Genomic DNA, 22,488 nt, shown 5'->3' on the forward strand with positions numbered 1-22,488 from the left:
AGGCCTCCACGGCCGCAGGAGACCAATCAGCAACATCAGCACCCTTTTTAGTCAAATCAGTCAAAGGTTTAACAATACTGGAAAAATTAGCAATGAACCGACGATAAAAATTAGCAAACCCCAAGAACTTCTGAAGGCTCTTAACAGATGTAGGTTGTGTCCAGTCACAAATCGCCTGAATCTTGACGGGATCATCTCAATAGTAGAAGGAGAAAAAATGTACCCCAAAAAAGAAATCTTCTGGACTCCGAAGAGACACTTTGAGCCCTTCACAAACAGAGAATTGGCCCGCAGAACCTGAAACACCTTCCTGACCTGTAGAACATGAGACTCCCAGTCATCAGAAAACACCAAAATATCATCCAAATACACAATCATAAACTTATCCAGATATTCACGGAAAATATTGTGCATAAAGGACTGAAAGACTGACGGAGCATTGGAGAGTCCAAAAGGCATTACCAAATACTCAAAATGGCCCTCAGGCGTATTAAATGCGGTTTTCCACTCGTCACCCTGTTTTATCCGCACCAGATTATACGCACCGCGAAGATCTATCTTAGTGAACCACCTAGCCCCCTTAATGCGAGCAAACAAATCAGTCAATAATGGCAGTGGATACTGATCTTATTCAGAAGGCGATAATCTATACAAGGCCTCAGGGAACCATCTTTTTTTGCCACGAAAAAAAAACCTGCTCCCAGAGGGGACGAAGATGGACGAATATGTCCCTTTTCCAAGGACTCCTTAATATAATTCCGCATAGCAGTATGCTCTGGCAGTGACAGATTAAATAAACGACCCTTAGGGAACTTACTGCCAGGAATCAATTCTATAGCACAGTCACAATCTCTATGAGGAGGGAGCGAATTGAGCTTAGGCTCCTCAAAAACATCCCTATAGTCAGACAAAAACGCAGGGATCTCAGAAGGAGTAGATGAAGCGATTGAAATCGGAGGTGCATAATCATGAACCCCCTGACATCCCCAGCTTAACACAGACATTGTTTTCCAGTCCAGGACAGGATTATGAGTTTGTAACCATGGCAGACCAAGCACTAGTACATCATGTAAATTATACAGTACAAGGAAGCGAATCACCTCCTGATGAACGGGAGTCATGCGCATGGTCACTTGTGTCCAATACTGCGGCTTATTCATAGCCAATGGTGTAGAGTCAATTCCCTTCAGAGGGATAGGAACTTCCAGAGGCTCCAGACTAAAACCGCAGCGTTTAGCAAATGACCAATCCATAAGACTCAGGGCAGCGCCTGAATCCACATAGGCATCGACAGAAATGGAAGACAGTGAAAAAATCAGAGTCACAGACAAAATGAACTTAGGCTGCAGAGTACCAATGGCAAAAGATTTATCAACCCTTTTTGTGCGTTTAGAGCATGCTGATATAACATGAGCTGAATCACCACAATAAAAACACAATCCATTTTTCCGCCTATAATTTTGCCGTTCACTTCTGGACTGAATTCTATCACATTGCATAGTCTCAGGTGCCTGTTCAGAAGACACCGCCAACTGGTGCACGGGTTTGCGCTCCCGTAAACGCCGATCAATCTGAATGGCCATAGCCATCGACTCATTCAGACCTGTAGGCGTAGGGAACCCCACCATAATATCCTTAATGGCCTCGGAAAGACCATTTCTGAAGTTAGCAGCCAGGGCGCACTCATTCCACTGAGTAAGCACCGACCATTTCCGAAATTTTTGACAATATATTTCCGCTTCATCATACCCCTGAGAGAGGGCTAATAAAGCCTTTTCAGCCTGAATCTCCAGGTTGGGTTCCTCATAGAGCAATCCCAATGCCAGAAAAAACGCATCCACATTAAGCAATGCAGGATCCCCTGGTGCCAATGCAAATGCCCAATTCTGAGGGTCGCCCCGCAGGAAAGATATTACAATCTTGACCTGTTGAGCAGGGTCTCCAGAGGAGCGAGATTTTAAAGAAAGAAACAATTTACAATTGTTCCTGAAATTCAGGAAGGTAGATCTATCTCCAGAAAAGAACTCTGGAATAGGAATTCTAGGTTCAGACATGGGAGTGTGAACAACAAAATCCTGTATGTTTTGAACTTTTGCCGCGAGATTACTCAGGCTGGAAGCCAAACTCTGGACATCCATGTTAAACAGCTAATATCAGAGCCATTCAAGGGTTAAGAGGAGGTAAGAAGCAGCTAGACAGCAATTAAGGGCTAGGCAGCAAAACTCTGAAGGAAAAAAAAAAAAAAATTTCCCTTAAACACTTCTTTATCTCCTGCTTCAGCCCAAACAATTAACACTTTGTGGGCCGGCTATACTGTCATGAATCCCAATGGCTAGGGATAGCAAGGGACAAGCAAAGTAATACAAAATATCGGACGAGCTCTAGGGTGATGGAACCTGGGCTGACCGCTGCCCTACGCCTGACAAACGCAACTAGAGATAGCCAGGGAGCGTGCCTACGTTGGTTCTAGACGCCACGCACCAGCCTAAGAGCTAACTAGTACTGCAGAGAAAATAAGACCTCACTTGCCTCCAGAGGAATGAACCCCAAAAGGTATAGTTGCCCCCCACATGTATTGACGGTGAAATGAGAGGAAGGCACACACATAGAGATGATATATATAGGTTCAGCAAATTGAGGCCCGCTGTAAACTAGAAAGCAGAACGATACAAAAGGGGTCTGAGCGGTCAGCAAAAAACCCTAATCAAAAAAACATCCTGAGATTACAAGAACCCATGTGCCAACTCATGGCACATGGGGAGAACCTCAGTCCACTAGAGCTACCAGCTAGCATAGAGACATAATAAGCAAGCTGGACAAAAAAACAAACAACTGAAAATCAGCACTTAGCTTATCCTGAAAGATCTGGGAGCAGGTAGGCAGGAACCAAACAGAGCACATCTGAATACATTGATAGCCGGCAAGGGAATGACAGAAAGGCCAGGTAAAATAGGAAACACCCAGCCTCTGATGGACAGGTGGAAACCAAAGGCCGCAACCCACCAAAGTCACCCAGTACCAGCAGTAACCACCAGAGGGAGCCCACAAACAGAATCCACAACAGTGCACTGCGCATGCGCCCGCCATTTTCTTACAGGAAGAAGACCACATGCTGCATACTATGAGGCTGTGCTGTATACTATGAGGCTGTGCTGTATACTACGAGGCTGTGCTGTGTACTATGCGGGCTGTGTTGTATACTATGCGGTCTATGCTGTATACTATGAGGCTGTGCTGTGTACTATGCGGGCTGTGTTGTATACTATGAGGCTGTGCTATATACTATGAGGCTGTGCTATATACTATGAGGCTGTGCTATATACTATGAGGCTGTGCTGTATACTATGAGGCTGTGCTATATACTATGCAGGCTGTGTTGTATACTATGCAGGCTCTGTTGTATACTATCAATGTAAAAATACCCAGACTCATGTTGTTCAGTATGCCAAGCCGTTGTCGCCTAGCTACCTACGTACCAAAACATGTGAAATAAAAGGACACGAACACCGGCAGCACTCAGTACCATGTTAAATACCAGTCCAATACTCTTTCAGAATATATTGTAGATAACCTCATCCAATTATGAATCTATCCACATACTCCCAATTGTTTACAGAGAGAGGACAATGATCATTATGGCCCAGTGACTAATACACAATTATATTTGGAAATCCATCTCCCATGCTGCCACCTGGATACAAGTAATCAATAACATCGATATATATTAAATTGAAAGGAGGATACTCTTACCAGTATTGAGGCACACCTCTGGATGCACCCCGACGCGTGTTTCGCCGCTCTACAGCCTTGCTTTCTCAAGGGGAAGTATGTTTAAGGTCTCCTGTGCTGTATACTATGAGGCTGTGCAATATACTATGCGGGCGGCTATGTTGTATACTATGAGGCTGTGCTGTATACTATGCAGGCTGTGCTGTATACTATGCGGGCTGTGCTGTATGCTATGAGGGCTGTGCTGTATACTATGAGGCTGTGCTGTATACTATGCGGTCTATGCTGTATACTATGAGGCTGTGCTGTATACTATGCGGGCTGTGCTGTATACTATGCGGGCTGTGCTGTATACTATGAGGGCTGTGCTGTATACTATGAGGCTGTGCTGTATACTATGCGGTCTATGCTGTATACTATGAGGCTGTGCTGTATACTATGCGGGCTGTGCTGTATACTATGCGGGCTGTGCTGTATACTATGCGGGCTGTGCTGTATACTATGCGGGCTGTGCTGTATACTATGCGGGCTGTGCTGTATACTATGCGGGCTGTGCTGTATATTATGTGGGCTGTGTTGTGTACTATGCGGGCTGTGCTGTATACTATGAGGCTGTGCTATATACTATGCGGGCTGTGCTGTATACTATGCAGGCTGTGTTGTATACTCTGCGGGCTGTGCTGTATACTATGAGGCTGTGGTGTATACTATGTGGGCTGTGTTGTATACTATGAGGCTGTGCTATATACTATGCGGGCTGTGCTGTGTACTATGCGAGCTGTGCTGTATACTATGAGGTTGTGCTGTATACTATGAGGCTGAGTTGTATACTATGAGGCTGTGTTGTATACTATGAGGGCTGTGCTGTATACTATGAGGCTGTGCTGTATACTATGCAGGCTGTGTTGTATACTATGCGGGCTGTGCTGTATACTATGCAGGCTGTGTTGTATATGCAGGCTGTGTTGTATACTATGAGGGCTGTGCTGTATACTATGAGGGCTGTACTGTATACTATGAGGTTGTGGTGTATACTATGCGGGCTGTGCTGTATACTATGCGGGCTGTGCTGTATACTATGAGGCTGTCTTGTATACTCTGCGGGCTGTGCTGTATACTATGCGGGCTGTGCTGTATACTATGAGGCTGTGCTGTATACTATGAGGCTGTGCTATATACTATGCGGGCTGTGCTGTATACTATGCAGGCTGTGTTGTATACTATGAGGTTTTGCTATATACTATGTGGGCTGTGCTGTATACTATGCGGGCTGTGCTGTATACTATGAGGCTGTGCTGTATACTATGAGGCTGTGCTATATACTATGGGCTCTGCTGTATACTATGCGGGCTGTGCTGTATACTATGAGGCTGTGCTGTATACTATGAGGCTGTGCTATATACTATGTGGGCTGTGTTGTATGCTATGCAGGCTGTGCTGTATACTATGAGGCTGTGCTGTATACTATGAGGCTGTGCTGTATACTATGAGGCTGTGCTATATACTATGTGGGCTGTGTTGTATACTATGCAGGCTGTGCTGTATACTATGAGGCTGTGCTGTATACTATGAGGCTGTGCTATATACTATGAGGCTGAGTTGTATACTATGAGGCTGTGTTGTATACTATGAGGCTGTGCTGTATACTATGAGGCTGAGTTGTATACTATGAGGCTGTGTTGTATACTATGAGGGCTGTGCTGTATACTATGAGGCTGTGCTGTATACTATGCAGGCTGTGTTGTATACTATGCGGGCTGTGCTGTATACTATGCAGGCTGTGTTGTATATGCAGGCTGTGTTGTATACTATGAGGGCTGTGCTGTATACTATGAGGGCTGTACTGTATACTATGAGGTTGTGGTGTATACTATGCGGGCTGTGCTGTATACTATGCGGGCTGTGCTGTATACTATGAGGCTGTCTTGTATACTCTGTGGGCTGTGCTGTATACTATGCGGGCTGTGCTGTATACTATGCGGGCTGTGCTGTATACTATGAGGCTGTGCTATATACTATGCGGGCTGTGCTGTATACTATGCAGGCTGTGTTGTATACTATGAGGTTGTGCTATATACTATGTGGGCTGTGCTGTATACTATGCGGGCTGTGCTGTGTACTATGAGGCTGTGCTGTATACTATGAGGCTGTGCTATATACTATGGGCTCTGCTGTATACTATGCGGGCTGTGCTGTATACTATGAGGCTGTGCTGTATACTATGAGGCTGTGCTATATACTATGTGGGCTGTGTTGTATGCTATGCAGGCTGTGCTGTATACTATGAGGCTGTGGTGTATACTGTGCGGGCTGTGCTGTATACTATGAGGCTGTGCTGTATACTATGAGGCTGTGCCGTATACTATGAGGCTCTGCTGTATACTATGAGGCTGTGCTATATACTATTTGGGCTGTGCTGTATACTATGAGGCTGTGCTGTATACTATGAGACTGTGTTGTATACTATGTGGGCTGTGCTGTATACTATGAGGCTGTGCTATATACTATGTGGGCTGTGCTGTATACTATGAGGCTGTGCTGTATACTATGAGGCTGTGCTATATACTATGAGGGCTGTGCTGTATACTATGAGGCTGTGGTGTATACTATGCGGGCTGTGCTGTATACTATGAGGCTGTGCTATATACTATGCGGGCTGTGGTGTATACTATGAGGCTGTGCTATATACTATGAGGGCTGTGCTGTATACTATGGGGCTGTGTTGTATACTCTGCGGGCTGTGCTGTATACTATGCGGGCTGTGCTATATACTATGCGGGCTGTGGTGTATACTATGAGGCTGTGCTATATACTATGAGGGCTGTGCTGTATACTATGAGGCTGTGGTGTATACTATGCGGGCTGTGCTGTATACTATGATGCTGTGCTATACTATGCGGGCTGTGCTGTATACTATGCAGGCTGTGTTGTATACTATGCGGGCTGTGCTGTATACTATGAGGCTGTGCTGTATACTTTGAGGCTGTGCTATATACTATGCGGGCTGTGCTGTATACTATGAGGCTGTGCTGTATACTATGAGGCTGTGCTATACTATGCGGGCTGTGCTGTATACTATGAGGCTGTGCTGTATACTATGAGGCTGTGTTGTATACTGAGGCTGTGCTGTATACTATGAGGCTGTGGTGTATACTATGCGGGCTGTGCTGTATACTATGAGGCTGTGCTATACTATGCGGGCTGTGCTATACTATGCGGGCTGTGCTGTATACTATGCGGGCTGTGCTGTATACTATGCGGGCTGTGCTGTATACTATGAGGCTGTGCTGTATACTATGAGGCTGTGCTGTATACTATGAGGCTGTGCTGTATACTATGAGGCTGTGCTGTATACTATGCAGGCTGTGTTGTATACTATGCGGGCTGTGCTGTATACTATGAGGCTGTGCTGTATACTATGAGGCTGTGCTGTATACTATGCGGGCCGTGCTGTATACTATGAGACTGTGCTATATACTATGCGGGTTGTGCTGTATACTATGCAGGCTGTGTTGTATACTATGCGGGCTGTGCTGTATACTATGAGGCTGTGCTGTATACTATGCGGGCTGTGCTGTATACTATGAGGCTGTGCTATATACTATGCGGGCTGTGCTGTATACTATGCGGGCTGTGCTGTATACTATGAGGCTGTGCTGTATACTATGAGGCTGTGCTATATACTATGAGGCTGTGAACTACAAACATGTCCAAAGACATATTAGTTATGGAGGAACCTTCACAGTAATAGTGATTTCCCAAGTTAAACTACACCAGGGGTGTGTTAAGAAAGAAGGTTTAAGCATAATAACAGACGCGGGTTCTTTACTGTAAGACTATGGAACTCTCTGCCGTATGATGTTGTAATGAGTGATTCATTACTTAAATGTAAGAGGGGACTGGATGCCTTTCTTGAAAAGTATAATGTTACAGGGTATATACACTAGATTCCGTGATAGGGCGTTGATCCAGGGAACTAGTCTGATTGCCGTATGTGGAGTCGGGAAGGAATTTTTTTCCCCAAGGTGGAGCTTACTCTTTGCCACATGGGTTTTTTTGCCTTCCTCTGGATCAACATGTTAGGGCATGTTAGTTTAGGCTATGGGCTGAACTAGATGGACTTAAAGTCTTCCTTCAACCTTAATAACTATGTAACTATGTAAACTATCGCATGTAAAGTCTAAGGCTACTTTCACACTGGCGTTTTTTTTCCTCCGTCGCAATGCGTCGTTTTGGTCAAAAAACGCATCCTGCAAAAGTGCTTGCAGGGTGCGTTTTTTTCTCCATAGACTAACATTGGCGACGCATTGCGACGCAGTGACACACGTCGCATCCGTCGTGCGACGGATGCGTCGTGCTTTGGCGGACCGTCGGCACAAAAAAACGCTACATGTAACGTTTTTTTGTGCGACGTGTCCGCTTTTTCCGACCGCGCATGCGCGGCCGGAACTCCGCCCCCACCTCCCCGTACCTCACAGTGGGGCAGCGGATGCGCTGGAAAAATGCACCCGCTGCCCCCGTTGTGCGGCGTATACAACGCCGGCATCGGTAACCTCGACCCAACGCACTGCGACGGGCCGAGCCTGACGCTAGTGTGAAGCTAGCCTAAGACATACTCATATCAGAGTCAGATGCCCGTCCACCGTGCCACTAACGCAATATATAAGATCTTTGAGTGAGATGTGTGTTATTTAAGTCTTTGTACTGTCCCATAACCCGTTACTTTTCCACTCTACCATGTGTGTTTTACTTGAGTACACTCTTTCCCTTTTACTTTATGTCTGTCAATTAATATTTTAATGAATTTTTGTAATATATACCTTTCAATAAAATTTATACTTTTATTATACCTCTTTTTGAGTGGTGTGATCCAACCTTTTTGCTATATATACTATGAGGGCTGTGCTGTATACTATGAGGATGTGCTATATACTATGCGGGCTGTGCTGTATACTATGCGGGCTGTGCTATATACTATGAGGATGTGCTATATACTATGCGGGCTGTGCTGTATACTATGCGGGCTGTGCTGTATACTATGAGGATGTGTTGTATACTATGAGGCTGTGATGTATACTATGAGGCTGTGCTGTATACTATGCGGACTGTGCTGTATACTATGCGGGCTGTGCTGTATACTATGAGGACGTGCTGTATACTATGAGGCTGTGATGTATACTATGAGGCTGTGCTGTATACTATGCGGGCTGTGTTGTATACTCTGTGGGCTGTGCTATATACTATGCGGGCTATGCTGTATACTATGAGGATGTGCTATATACTATGCGGGCTGTGCTGCATACTATGCAGGCTGTGTTGTATACTCTGCGGGCTGTGCTATATACTATGAGGCTGTGCTGTATACTATGAGGATGTGCTATATACTATGCGGGCTGTGCTGTATACTATGCAGGCTGTGCTGTATACTCTGCGGGTTGTGCTGTATACTATGAGGGCTGTGCTGTATACTATGAGGATGTGCTATATACTATGCGGGCTGTGCTGTATACTATGCAGGCTGTGTTGTATACTATGCAGGCTGTGCTGTATACTATGAGGCTGTGTTGTATACTCTGCGGGCTGTGCTGTATACTATGCGGGCTGTGCTGTATACTATGAGGCTGTGCTGTATACTATGAGGCTGTGCTATATACTATGCGGGCTGTGCTGTATACTATGAGGCTGTGGTGTATACTATGGGGGCTGTGCTGTATACTACGAGGCTGTGCTATATACTATGCGGGCTGTGCTGTATACTATGCGGACTGTGTTGTATACTATGCGGGCTGTGCTGTATACTATGAGGCTAAGCTGTATACTATGAGGCTGTGCTGTATACTATGAGGGCTGTGCTGTATACTATGAGGCTATGCTGTATACTATGAGGCTGTGCTGTATACTATGCGGGCTGTGCTGTATACTATGAGGCTGTGCTGTATACTATGAGGCTGTGCTATATACTATGCGGGCTGTGTTGTATACTATGAGGCTGTGGTGTATACTATGGGGGCTGTGCTGTATACTATGCGGGCTGTGCTGTATACTATGCGGGCTGTGCTGTATACTATGAGGCTGTGCTGTATACTATGAGGCTGTGCTATATACTATGCGGGCTGTGCTGTATACTATGAGGCTGTGGTGTATACTATGGGGGCTGTGCTGTATACTATGCGGGCTGTGCTGTATACTATGCGGACTGTGTTGTATACTATGTGTGCTGTGCTGTATACTATGAGGCTTTGCTGTATACTATGAGGCTGTGCTGTATACTATGAGGGCTGTGCTGTATACTATGAGGCTATGCTGTATACTATGAGGCTGTGCTGTATACTATGCGGGCTGTGTTGTATACTATGTGGGCTGTGCTATATACTATGAGGCTGTGCTGTATACTATGAGACTGTGTTGCATACTATGCGGGCTGTGCTGTATAATACGTGGGCTGTGCTGTATAATACGTGGGCTGTGCTGTATACTATGAGGCTGTGTTGTATACTATGCGGCCTGTGTTGCATACTATGCGGGCTGTGTTGTATACTATGCCGGATGTGCTGTATATTATTGGGGGGTATATTATATTCTATAGGGGAGGCTGTGTTATATACTATTGGGGGGTAAATTATATTCTATGGGGGAGGCTGTGTTGTATACTATGGGGGGCTGCATTATATTCTATGGGGGGGCTACATTATATACTATGGGGAGGTGGGCTGTATTATATTCTATGGGGGGGCTACATTATATTCTATGGGGGCTGTATTAGATTTTATGAGGGAGGATTGCATCATACTCTTTGATGGGGCTATATTATATTCTATGGGGAGGTGGGCTGTATTATATTCTATGGGGGGCTGTATTATATTTATATTCTATGAGGGGTGATTGCATCATACTCTATGAGGGGGCTACATTATACTATATGAGCGGGGATGCATTATATTCTATGGGGATTACATTATACTCTGTGGGGTGGCTGTATTATGCTCTATGGGGTGGCTGCATTATACTACATGTGGGCTGCATTATACGGTATCGAGGACTATGGGGAATACATTATACTATATGAAGAACTATGGGGTGCATTATACTATGGGAAGTGAATTGTACTACATGGATGACTATGGCAGTGCATTGTACTATATGGAGCACTATGAGTGTATTATATTATGTGGAGGACTGAGCAGTGTATTTTAATATATGGAGGAGGAGCACTATGAGTGTATTATATTATGTGGAGGACTGAGCAGTGTATTTTAATATATGGAGGACTATGATGAGTGTATTATACTATATGGAGGACTATGGGAAGTGTATAATACTATTTGGAGGACTATGGGGCATATTATTTTATATCGAGGACTATGGGGTGTGCATTTTACAATATGGAGGACTGTGGTGCACATTATAATATATGGAGGATGACGAGGAGTGCATTATACTATATGGAGCACTATGAAGAGTGTATTATACTATGTGGAGGACTATGGGAACTGTATAATACTTTATGGAGGACTAAGGAGTGTATTATACTATATGGAGGACTATGGGGTATATTATATTATATGGAGGACTATGGGGTGAGCATTTTACAATATGGAGGACTGTGGTGCACATTATAATATATGGAGGACTATGGGGTGTATTATACTAAACAAGCAAAATGCTGCCTATTTATCGAGTGAGCGGATTGTTTATGCCGGAACAGAAATAATTGTTCTCAGCAGCACATCGCCGGTGTGAACTGCAAATGTGCTGCTGGTAACATGATACTGTATGGTGATCTGTTAGTGATCATTCTGTTCCCATCATTCTTTCTCAGACAGTGTAAAGAGACCAGGAAACAAGCGTTGAACAACTTCAGTATTGTCGATCACACTCATTTAGCGGCCTGAACTCAGCGCATATAAATACAACCGAAATGCTTCTGTGTGATGTGCAATATGTTAGCATTTGGGGCCCCATTTTAAACTTTGCCTAGGGCCCCACTTTGCCTAAACCAGCCCTGCATGCAGGGCGGCTAATAATAAGGGCAATCTGGCCAGTTTATCCGGCCCAGGGGTGGGGGCCCTGGCCAGATTGCCCTCATGTGTGGCGGGCAGGGAGCAATCCCTGCAGCTCTGCTGCCTGCAAGAGAAAAAGGGAGCGGAGCTGCAGGGAATGGATCCATCCTGCTTCCTGCCCACGCTTCCTGTCACACAGCAGCGGCTGAATGACATCTGTGCGAGACAGGAAGCTGCCGGCGATGGTGCGGCTTCAGGACACCGTGCGCAGAGGTGAGGTGTGTGTGCAGAGAGGTGAATGGTGCTGTGTGTGTGTGTAGGTGGAGGAGAGGGCAATGATGGGGGTGATGGGGCCGAAGGCAATGATTGGGTTGACGGAGAGGGCAATGATGGGGGTGATGGGGCTGAAGGCAATGATAGTTCCTCCCTTGCAAGAAAATGATGCAGAGAAGGTGGAAGAAAGTGACCCACCTGAGATCCCGTGCGAGGAGGGAAAATGTCCCAATGCACAGGACTGTAATTATGTGGCAGCTGTGACCCGGAGTCAGGCTGCGGCTCAGACTCAGGCCCAGAGATTAGAGGATGAGTCTCAGACAGAACTGCCAGGACCCACCAAGGTCCCTGATAACAGACACGTAAAACTCAGCTTCAGACCAGGGCCTGGCAGTCACACTAGGCCTGGGCCTGCAGGCTGACAGTCAGAGCTTCCAGGAGGCCCTGCAGACAGATGTCAGTCTGGAGGAGCTCAGATGTCTTGCAGACCGACCCCCTGCTGCTTCTGACAAAGAGAGAGTATACTGGGATACAGTATTCTCTGTATACAGAGACTATCCCCATGGATACTACAGAATCTTGGGACTCTGAACGGCGGCTGATTGTCCCTTATCCATTTAGGGAACAATTATTGAGGATTGCCCATGAAATTCCTCTGGCCGGACACCTTGGAATACAAAAGACTAAAGCTCGCCTGACACATAACTTCTATTGGCCCAAGATGGGGACAGATATTGCCAATTACTGCCGATCATGTGTAGTTTGTCAGAGAGTTGGGAAGTCCGGGAATATACAGAAAGCTCCATTGATACCACTGCCTGTGATCGATGAGCCTTTCCAGCGAGTGGCTGTGGATATCATAGGGCCACTTGCAATTCCTAGCAGCTCTGGCAAAAAGTACATCCTCACAGTGGTGGACTATGCTACACGATACTCGGAAGCTGTGGCACTGTCCTCCATCCGAGCAGACAAAGTGGCGGATGCTTTACTGACTGTGTTCTCTCATGTGGGTTTCCCTAGGGAAATGTTGACCGATCAGGGAACCCAGTTCATGTCTGACAGAGAGGTACCCCAGGCGTCTACAGGATTCTCCCCCTTTGAACTGGTTTATGGGAGGAGGGTCAGTGTTGTGAATTCTGCTTTTGGGCTCCCTCCGGTGGTTGTAGGTGGTAATGCAGTTGCCCCTGAGTTGCAGTCCTGGTCAGGTGTATCTGCTGATTGCAGTTCTGACTGGGGTATTTAGGCGTGCAGGATTCATTAGTCCTTGCCAGTTGTCCATGGTTGTTGGGAGGTTTTGGTCCTGGTTTGGTTCCTTCTGCCTTCTGTCAAATCAGCAAAGATAAGTGTCTGGTTTTGTTTCTGTGGCACACATGCTGTGTGCTTAATAATTCTGTGCTATTCAGTGTTTTTTGTCCAGCTTAGATTATGTCAGTATTTTCTCAGTCTTGATGGATTCTCTGGAGTGGCAGAAATACATTCCATGTCTTTAGTTAGATTGTGGAACTTTTTGTATTATCTGCTGTGGATATTTTTGGAAGGGTTTTTAATACTGACCGCTTAGTATTCTGTCCTTTCTTTCCCTATTTAGCTAGAGTGGCCTCTTTTGCTGAATCCTGTTTTCTGCCTGCGTGTGTCTTTCCTCTCCTACTCACAGTCAATATTCGTGGGGGGCTGCCTATCCTTTGGGGTTCTGCTCTGAGGCAAGGTAGTATTCCTATTTCCATCTATAGGGGTATTTAGTCCTCCGGCTGTGTCGAGGTGTCTAGGGTTTGTTAGGCACACCCCACGGCTACTTCTAGTTGCGGTGTTAGTTCAGGTTTTGCGGTCAGTACAGTTTCCACCTATTCCAGAGAAAGTTCATGCGGCTCCACAGTCACCGGATCATAACAGCACAACTGGCCCACTATGAGTTAAATGCATCTCAGAAGAAGGGAAGAAAGGTGTTGAGTCATTTTTTTTATGCAGTTTGCTTTGCCTTTTCTTCTCTCTTTTTCTCTGGGTGGCTAAGGAGTCTTGTGTTAGCATGGATGTTCAGGAATTAGCTTCTCGTGTAGACCAGCTTGCTGCTAGGGTACAGGGAATTTCTGATTATATTGTTCAGACTCCTGTTTTAGAGCCGAAGATTCCTACTCCTGATTTGTTTTTTTGGTGACAGGTCCAAATTTTTGAGTTTTAAAAACAACTGTAAACTGTTTTTTGCTTTGAGACCTCGATCCTCTGGGGATTCTATTCAGCAGGTTAAAATTGTCATTTCCCTGCTGCGTGGTGATCCACAGGATTGGGCATTTTCCCTGGAATCTGGGAATCCGGCTTTGCTTAATGTAGATTCCTTTTTTCAGGCTTTAGGACTATTATATGATGAACCTAATTCTGTGGATCAAGCGGAGAAGACATTGTTGGCCCTATCTCAGGGTCAAGAGGCGGCAGAATTGTATTGTCAGAAATTTAGAAAATGGTCTGTGTTGACTAAATGGAATGATGATGCTTTGGCTGCAATTTTCAGAAAGGGTCTTTCTGAATCCGTTAAAGATGTTATGGTGGGGTTTCCCACGCCCGTCGGTCAGAGTGATTCTATGTCTTTGGCCATTCAGATTGATCGGCGCTTGCGGGAGCGCAGAACTGTGCGCACTGTGGCGTTGTCCTCAGAGCAGAGTCCTGAGCCAATGCAGTGTGATAGGATTCTGTCAAGGACAGAACGACAAGGACTCAGACGTCAGAATAGGTTGTGCTATTATTGTGGCGACGCTTCTCATGTCATTTCAGTCTGCCCTAAACGGACAAAGAGGATCTCTAGTTCATTTACCATCAGTACTGTACAACCTAAATTTCTGTTATCGGTGTCCTTGATCTGCTCATTGTCATCATTTTCTGTCTTGGCGTTTGTGGATTCAGGCGCCGCTTTGAACTTAATGGACCTTGAGTTTGCCAGGCGTTGTGGTTTCCCCTTGTAGCCCTTGCAGAACCTTATTCCTTTAAGGGGCATTGATGCTACACCTTTGGCTAAAAATAAGCCCCAGTTTTGGACACAGGTGACCATGCGCATGGCGCCAGCCCATCAGGAAGATTGTCGATTTCTGGTATTGCATAATTTACATGATGCTATCGTGTTGGGTTTTCCGTGGTTGCAGGTGCATAATCCTGTGTTGGATTGGAAGTCTATGTCTGTGACTAGGGGTTGTCAGGGGGTTCATAATGACGTTCCTTTAATGTCCATCTCCTCTTCTTCCTCTTCCGAAATTCCAGAGTTTTTGTCTGATTTTCAGGATGTATTCGATGAGCCCAAGTCCAGTTCTCTTCCACCGCACAGGGACTGTGATTGTGCTATTGATTTGATTCCAGGCTGTAAGTTTCCTAAGGGCCGAGTCTTCAACCTGTCTGTGCCTGAACATACCGCTATGCGGAGTTATGTTAAGGAGTCCTTGGAGAAAGGGCATATTCGGCCATCTTCTTCACCGATGGGAGCGGGATTTTTTTTTGTTGCTAAGAAGGATGGCTCCTTGAGACCCTGTATTGATTATCGCCTCTTGAATAAGATCACGGTCAAGTTTCAATACCCTTTACCTTTGCTTTCCGATTTGTTTGCTAGGATTAAGGGGGCTAGTTGGTTTACGAAGATTGACCTTCGGGGGGCGTATAATCTTGTTCGTATTAAGCAGGGTGATGAATGGAAAACTGCGTTCAATACGCCCGAAGGCCATTTTGAATACCTTGTGATGCCGTTCGGGCTCACTAATGCTCCATCTGTTTTTCAATCTTTCATGTATGATACTTATATTGATAAATTCTTGATTGTATATTTGGACGATATTTTGATTTTTTCTAATGATTGGGAGTCTCATGTGGAACAGGTCAGGATGGTATTTCAGATCCTTCGGGACAATGCTTTGTTTGTGAAGGGGTCTAAGTGTCTTTTTGGGGTGCAGAAGGTTTCTTTTTTGGGTTTTATTTTTTCTCCTTCATCTATTGAGATGGATCCGGTTAAGGTTCAGGCCATTCATGATTGGATTCAACCCACGTCCGTAAAGAGCCTTCAGAAATTTTTGGGTTTTGCAAATTTTTATCGCCGTTTCATTGCTAACTTTTCCAGCGTGGTTAAACCCTTGACCGATTTGACGAAAAAAGGAGGCGCTGATGTGGCGAATTGGTCCTCTGCGGCTGTTTCTGCCTTTCAGGAGCTTAAACGTCGATTTACTCCTGCTCCGGTGTTGCGCCAACCGGATGTTTCCCTTCCGTTTCAGGTTGAGATTGACGCTTCTGAGATTGGTGCAGGTGCCGTTTTGTCCCAGAGGGATCATGTTGGTTCCTTGACGAAACCGTGTGCATTCTTTTCCCGTAAATTTTCGCCTGCTGAACGCAATTATGATGTCGGCAATCGGGAGTTGTTGGCTATGAAGTGGGCATTTGAGGAGTGGCAACATTGGCTTGAGGGAGCTAAGCACCGTATTGTGGTCTTGACCGATCATAAGAATTTGATTTACCTCGAGTCTGCCAAGCGGCTGAATCCTAGACAGGCTCGATGGTCCTTGTTTTTTTCCCGTTTTGATTTTGTGGTCTCGTATCTTCCGGGTTCCAAGAATATTAAGGCTGATGCCCTTTCTAGGAGTTTTTTGCCTGATTCTCCTGAGGTCCTTGAACCGGTTGGCATTCTGAAAGAAGAGGTGGTTCTTTCTGCTATTTCCCCTGATTTACGACGGGTTCTTCAGGAATTTCAGGCTGACAGACCTGATCGTTGTCCAGTGGGGAAACTGTTTGTTCCTGACAGATGGACTAGTAGAGTGATTTCTGAGGTTCACTGTTCTGTGTTGGCTGGTCATCCTGGTATTTTTGGTACCAGAGACTTGGTTGGTAGGTCCTTTTGGTGGCCTTCTTTATCACGTGATGTGCGTTCTTTTGTGCAGTCCTGTGGGACTTGTGCGCGGGCCAAGCCTTGTTGTTCCCGTGCTAGTGGGTTGCTTTTGCCATTGACGGTCCCTGAGAGGCCCTGGACGCATATTTCTATGGATTTTATTTCTGATCTTCCGGTTTCCCAGAGGATGACGGTTATCTGGGTTGTTTGTGACCGGTTTTCTAAGATGGTTCATTTGGTGCCTTTGCCTAAATTGCCTTCCTCTTCAGATTTAGTTTTGTTGTTTTTTCAGCATGTGGTTCGTTTGCATGGTATTCCGGAGAATATTGTGTCTGACAGAGGTTCCCAGTTTGTTTCTAGGTTTTGGCGGGCCTTTTGTGCTAGGCTGGGCATTGATTTATCTTTTTCCTCTGCATTTCATCCTCAGACAAATGGCCAAACCGAGCGAACTAATCAGACCTTGGAGACTTATTTGAGATGCTTTGTGTCTGCTGATCAGGATGATTGGGTGGCCTTTTTGCCATTGGCCGAGTTTGCCCTTAATAATCGGGCTAGTTCGGCTACTTTGGTTTCGCCTTTTTTTTTGTAATTTTGGTTTTCATCCTCGTTTTTCTTCTGGGCAGGTTGAGCCTTCTGACTGTCCTGGTGTGGATTCGGTGGTAGACAGGTTGCAGCAGATTTGGGCTCATGTGGTGGACAATTTGGTGTTCTCTCAGGAGGAGGCTCAATGTTTTGCTAACCGTCGTCGGTGTGTTGGTTCCCGGATTCAGGTTGGGGATCTGGTCTGGTTGTCTTCCTGTCATGTTCCTATGAAGGTTTCTTCTCCTAAGTTTAAGCCTCGGTTTATTGGTCCTTATAGGATTTCTGGGATTATTAATCCGGTGTCTTTTCGATTGGCGCTTCCGGCCTCTTTTGCTATCCATAATGTCTTCCATAGATCTTTATTGCAGAAATATGTGGTACCCGTTGTTCCCTCTGCTGATCCTCCAGCCCCTGTGTTGGTTGATGGGGAGTTGGAGTATGTGGTTGAGAAGATTTTGGATTCTCGTTTTTCGAGGCGGAGGCTTCAGTATCTTGTCAAATGGAAGGGTTATGGCCAGGAGGATAATTCTTGGGTTTTTGCCTCTGATGTCCATGCTGCTGATTTGGTTCATGCTTTTCATCTGGCTCGTCCTGATTGGCCTGGGGGCTCTGGTGAGGGTTCGGTGACCCCTCCTCAAGGGGAGGTACTGTTGTGAATTCTGCTTTTAGGCTCCCTCCGGTGGTTGTAGGTGGTAATGCAGTTGTCCCTGAGTTGCAGTCCTGGTCAGGTGTATCTGCTGATTGCAGTTCTGACTGGGGTATTTAGGCGTGCAGGATTCATTAGTCCTTGCCAGTTGTCCATGGTTGTTGGGAGGTTTTGGTCCTGGTTTGGTTCCTTCTGCCTTCTGCCAAATCAGCAAAGATAAGTGTCTGGTTTTGTTTCTGTGGCACACATGCTGTGTGCTTAATAATTCTGTGCTATTCAGTGTTTTTTTTGTCCAGCTTAGATTGTGTCAGTATTTTCTCAGTCTTGTTGGATTCTCTGGAGTGGCAGATATACATTCCATGTCTTTAGTAAGATTGTGGAACTTTTTGTATTATCTGCTGTGGATATTTTTGGAAGGGTTTTTAATACTGACCGCTTAGTATTCTGTCCTATCTTTCCCTATTTAGCTAGAGTGGCCTCTTTTGCTGAATCCTGTTTTCTGCCTGCGTGTGTCTTTCCTCTCCTACTCACAGTCAATATTCGTGGGGGGCTGCCTATCCTTTGGGGTTCTGCTCTGAGGCAAGGTAGTAATCCTATTTCCATCTATAGGGGTATTTGGTCCTCCGGCTGTGTCGAGGTGTCTAGGGTTTGTTAGGCACACCCCACGGCTACTTCTAGTTGCGGTGTTAGTTCAGGTTTTGCGGTCAGTACAGTTTCCACCTACTCCAGAGAAAGTTCATGCGGCTCCAAAGTCACCGGATCCTAACAGGTCAGGGGGCCACTTGATTTGATTAAGGACTGTTGGGAGGATGACCCCAGAACTACTGGAGTCTCTGTGGTCGAATATGTATTGCGGCTCAGAGAGAGAATGCAAAAACTGAGCAACCTGGCCCATGAGAACGTGACCCAGGCCCAAATCAACCAGAAGGTCTGGTATGACCGTAATGCCAGACTGAGGGCCTACGAGGAAGGGCAGAAGGTTTGGGTGTCGGTCCCTATGTTACAGAATAAATTGCAGGCCGCATGGGAGGGACCATACACTGTACATAAGCGGCTGAATGATGTTAATTATGTGGTGACCGTAGATGAGCATGCAAAGCATCAGAAAGTGTTTCATGTAAATATGTTGAAGGCTCATCATGCCAGGGAGACCTGTGTCTTACCTGTCTGTAGCCTGCCTGAAGAGGGGGAGGCTGATCTGTTACTTGATGTGGGGGCCTGGACTCTGTACATGGAGTCCCTGGAGTCAGCAGAGTTTAACCCTGAGCTATCCCACAGTCAAAGGTCTAAGCTGATGGGGGCGCTCAGCGAGTTCACCGAAGTCTTCACAGGGGAGCCTGGGAGGACACACTTAGCAGTTCACCATGTGGACACTGGTACTAATCCTGTTATGATCCGCTTTTTGGCTCCCCTGGTGGTGGCTGGTGGTACTGGAGACTTGTGTGTGCTTTTCTGCCTCAGCTCACCTGCTTCCATCAGTTTTGGGAGTTCCCTATTTAGCCTTGCTCTCCAGTCACTTCCTTGCCGGTCATCATTGTAACCTGAGTCATTCAGTTGCATGTTCCTGCTACTAGTCTGCTGATCAGCTAAGTGGACTCTTGTCCTTATTGTTTTGTTTTTCTTGTCCAGTTTACAGTTTTGTCATTTCCTGTTACTGGAAGCTCTTGTGGACTGAAATTGCCACTCCTGTGTCATGAGTTGACACAGGAGTCTTAAAGTAATTTCAGGATGGGTTTTTGAAAGGGTTTTTCAGCTGACCGTGAAGTCCTCTTTTGTATCCTTCCTCTATCTAGTAAGTGGACCTCGCTTTGCTAAATCTACCTTCATACTGTGTATGTCTTTTCCTCTGAACTCACCGTTAATATACGTGGGGGCTACTATCATCTTTGGGGAATTTCTCTAGAGGTAAGCCAGGTCTGTTCCTTCCTCTTCCAGGCGTAGTTAGTTCTCCGGCTGGCGCGTGGCATCTAGGCAGCCGTAGGAATGCTTCCTGGCTACTGTTAGTTGTGTGGTAGATTTAGGTCACGGTCAGCTTGAGTTTCCATCACCCGAGAGCTAGTCTGTTATTTTTGTGTTTCTGATGTTCCCATGCCATTGGGGAATCATGACATAATCCCCCAGTACGGCAGTCTGCATACCGTGTGTCAGCAGAGGTGAAGGCACACATGAGGGAACAGGTAGAGGAGATGCTGAAACTCAAGGTGATACAAAAATCCCAGAGTGTCTGGGCCTCGCCTGTGGTTCTTGTCCCAAAAAAGGACCGTACTACCCGGTTCTGTGTAGACAACAGGAGATTAAATGTACTGACTACATGTGAGGTCTACCCCATGCTGAGGATAGATGAGCTGTTAGAGCAGCTAGCTAAAGCATCGTACCTCACCATCATGGAACTAAGTAGAGGTCTGTACCTAAGCAGGAAACTCCTGCCCAGAGAAGTGGCTTATGCCACCATTGAAAAAGAATGTTTGGCAATTGTGTGGGCTCTGCAGAAGCTGCAACCATACCTCTATGAGCGCAACTTCACCGTGATCACAGATCATAACCCATTGAGTTGGCTCAACAGAGTAGTTGGGGACATTGGGAAATTGCTTAGATGGAGTTTGATACTTCAGCAATATGATTTCACAATTCAGCACAAGAAGGGAGTTGATCATGGCAATGCTGATGGCCTATCTCGCCAAGATGGGTCAGAACCAGATACGTGCTCGGGAGCTGACCTGTAAGTCAACCCCCATGCACGTTCATAAGGAGGGAGGTGTGGTGAAATATGTGTATACATCTATGTGTGTAGTGACATATGTCTAGGGTTATATGTGTGACTAGTGATAATGTAACATCTGTCCTGAAGGCAAGTCGCACCTAGGTGTTAACAGGTACTTCCTTGGGACTAGTAGAAACTGTGTCTCCATATCTCACCAGGAGGTCTAGCTAGGGCCAAGAAGAAAGGTTACATTTGGCACCTCCTAGGTCTTGGAGGGGAGATGCTAATTGCGGCCTGAGGTTATCTATTCCTGAGAACCTTTTCACAAGTGTCTCAAGAGAAAATAATCTATTCATTAGTAGCGCGGCCGTGGCCAATCAAAAAGCCAGCAATTATGATATTAACCTGAGGGGCCGGTCTAGGAACCTGACCTCCAGACCAAAGTTATAAATTTAGGCTGCAGACAGAGAATTGTGTTCACATAATGGGGGCAGCCTGAGAAGCTGATGTGATTTAATCTACATTCGTCATACCCCAGGGAGCAGAAAGCAACTACCAGTTAGATAATTTCTGTAAGATTCTCCTCTTTATTTTATACTGTTTTGCATAAGTTGTATATCTTTTTATTATCATATTTTTATACCTTTTTCTTATTGTAAGCATTGAACCTTTTTGTTATTAAAGTATAAAACTTTAACAAGTTGAACCTTGAATGTTCTAAAAGAATCCATAGCCTAAGGTGTGTGAGCCTTATGAGTCGTAGACATTATTAGTATTATTAGTTCCGGGACTCAACGCCCGTGTATTCGATTAGTGGTGGCAGCGTGTATGAGCGTGTGTGTGGCCTGGGTCGGTGTGTGATTTATGCTCTCATTACAGCATAGGACAGAGGTTGAATGCTGGACTGAGAGTGGAGAGATAGATAACCCTTGCAGGCACAACCCCAAGTCACGTGTGAGAGCAGGCACGTGACGAATAAGTGACACCACGGAGAAGGGATCCGTGACAGGTATTATCTTTGTATGTGTGTGTTTTTTGTGTATATGTAGTGTACGATTTTTTCAGGGTGCATTAGGGCCTTTAGGGCTGCCGACGTTGAGTGGGGGCGCCATTACGTCAACAAATTAGGGTGCCATCCTCCACTGGTAGGAAGGGTGAGTCTAGGGTCAGTCCAGGGAGAAATTAGCCCTAGTTAAGATATTATTCCCTTCCTACTTTAATCTTGTAAATTTTTACACTCTTTGGATAACTACTATTATGTGATATACAGATTCGGCCCCCTGGAACTTTCCAACCTTTTCCCACATATCAAGCTTCAAACATAAAGATACCAAATGTTAATTTTGGGTGAGGAATCAACAACAAGAGGAACACAATTGTGAAGTTGAACGAAATTTATGGGTTATTTTAAATTTTTGTGGAAATTCAAAAAGTGAAAAGTGGGGCGTGCAATATTATTCGGCCCCTTAAACTTAATACTTTGTTGCGCCACCTTTTGCTGCGATCGATTACAAGTCACTTGGGGTATGTCTCTGACAGATTTTTACATCGAGAGACTGAAATTCTTGCCCATTCTTCCTTGGCAAACAGCTCGAGCTCAGTGAGGTTTGATGGAGATCGTTTGTGAACAGCAGTTTTCAGCTCTTTCCACAGATTCTCCATTGGATTGAGGTCTGGACTCTGACTTGGCCATTCTAACACCTGGATACGT

The 22,488-nt window shown here is 45.6% G+C and overlaps 1 protein-coding gene across 15 annotated transcripts in view; it reads right to left on the minus strand.

Annotated features, from left to right (window-relative positions):
* ATP2B2 (ATPase plasma membrane Ca2+ transporting 2) overlaps positions 1 to 22,488 on the minus strand; it is a 513,240-nt gene that overhangs the window by 84,333 nt on the left and 406,419 nt on the right. The window lies entirely within an intron of this gene.

This window comes from Ranitomeya variabilis, chromosome 8, assembly GCF_051348905.1.
Source record: "Ranitomeya variabilis isolate aRanVar5 chromosome 8, aRanVar5.hap1, whole genome shotgun sequence".
Taxonomy (NCBI): domain Eukaryota; kingdom Metazoa; phylum Chordata; class Amphibia; order Anura; family Dendrobatidae; genus Ranitomeya; species Ranitomeya variabilis.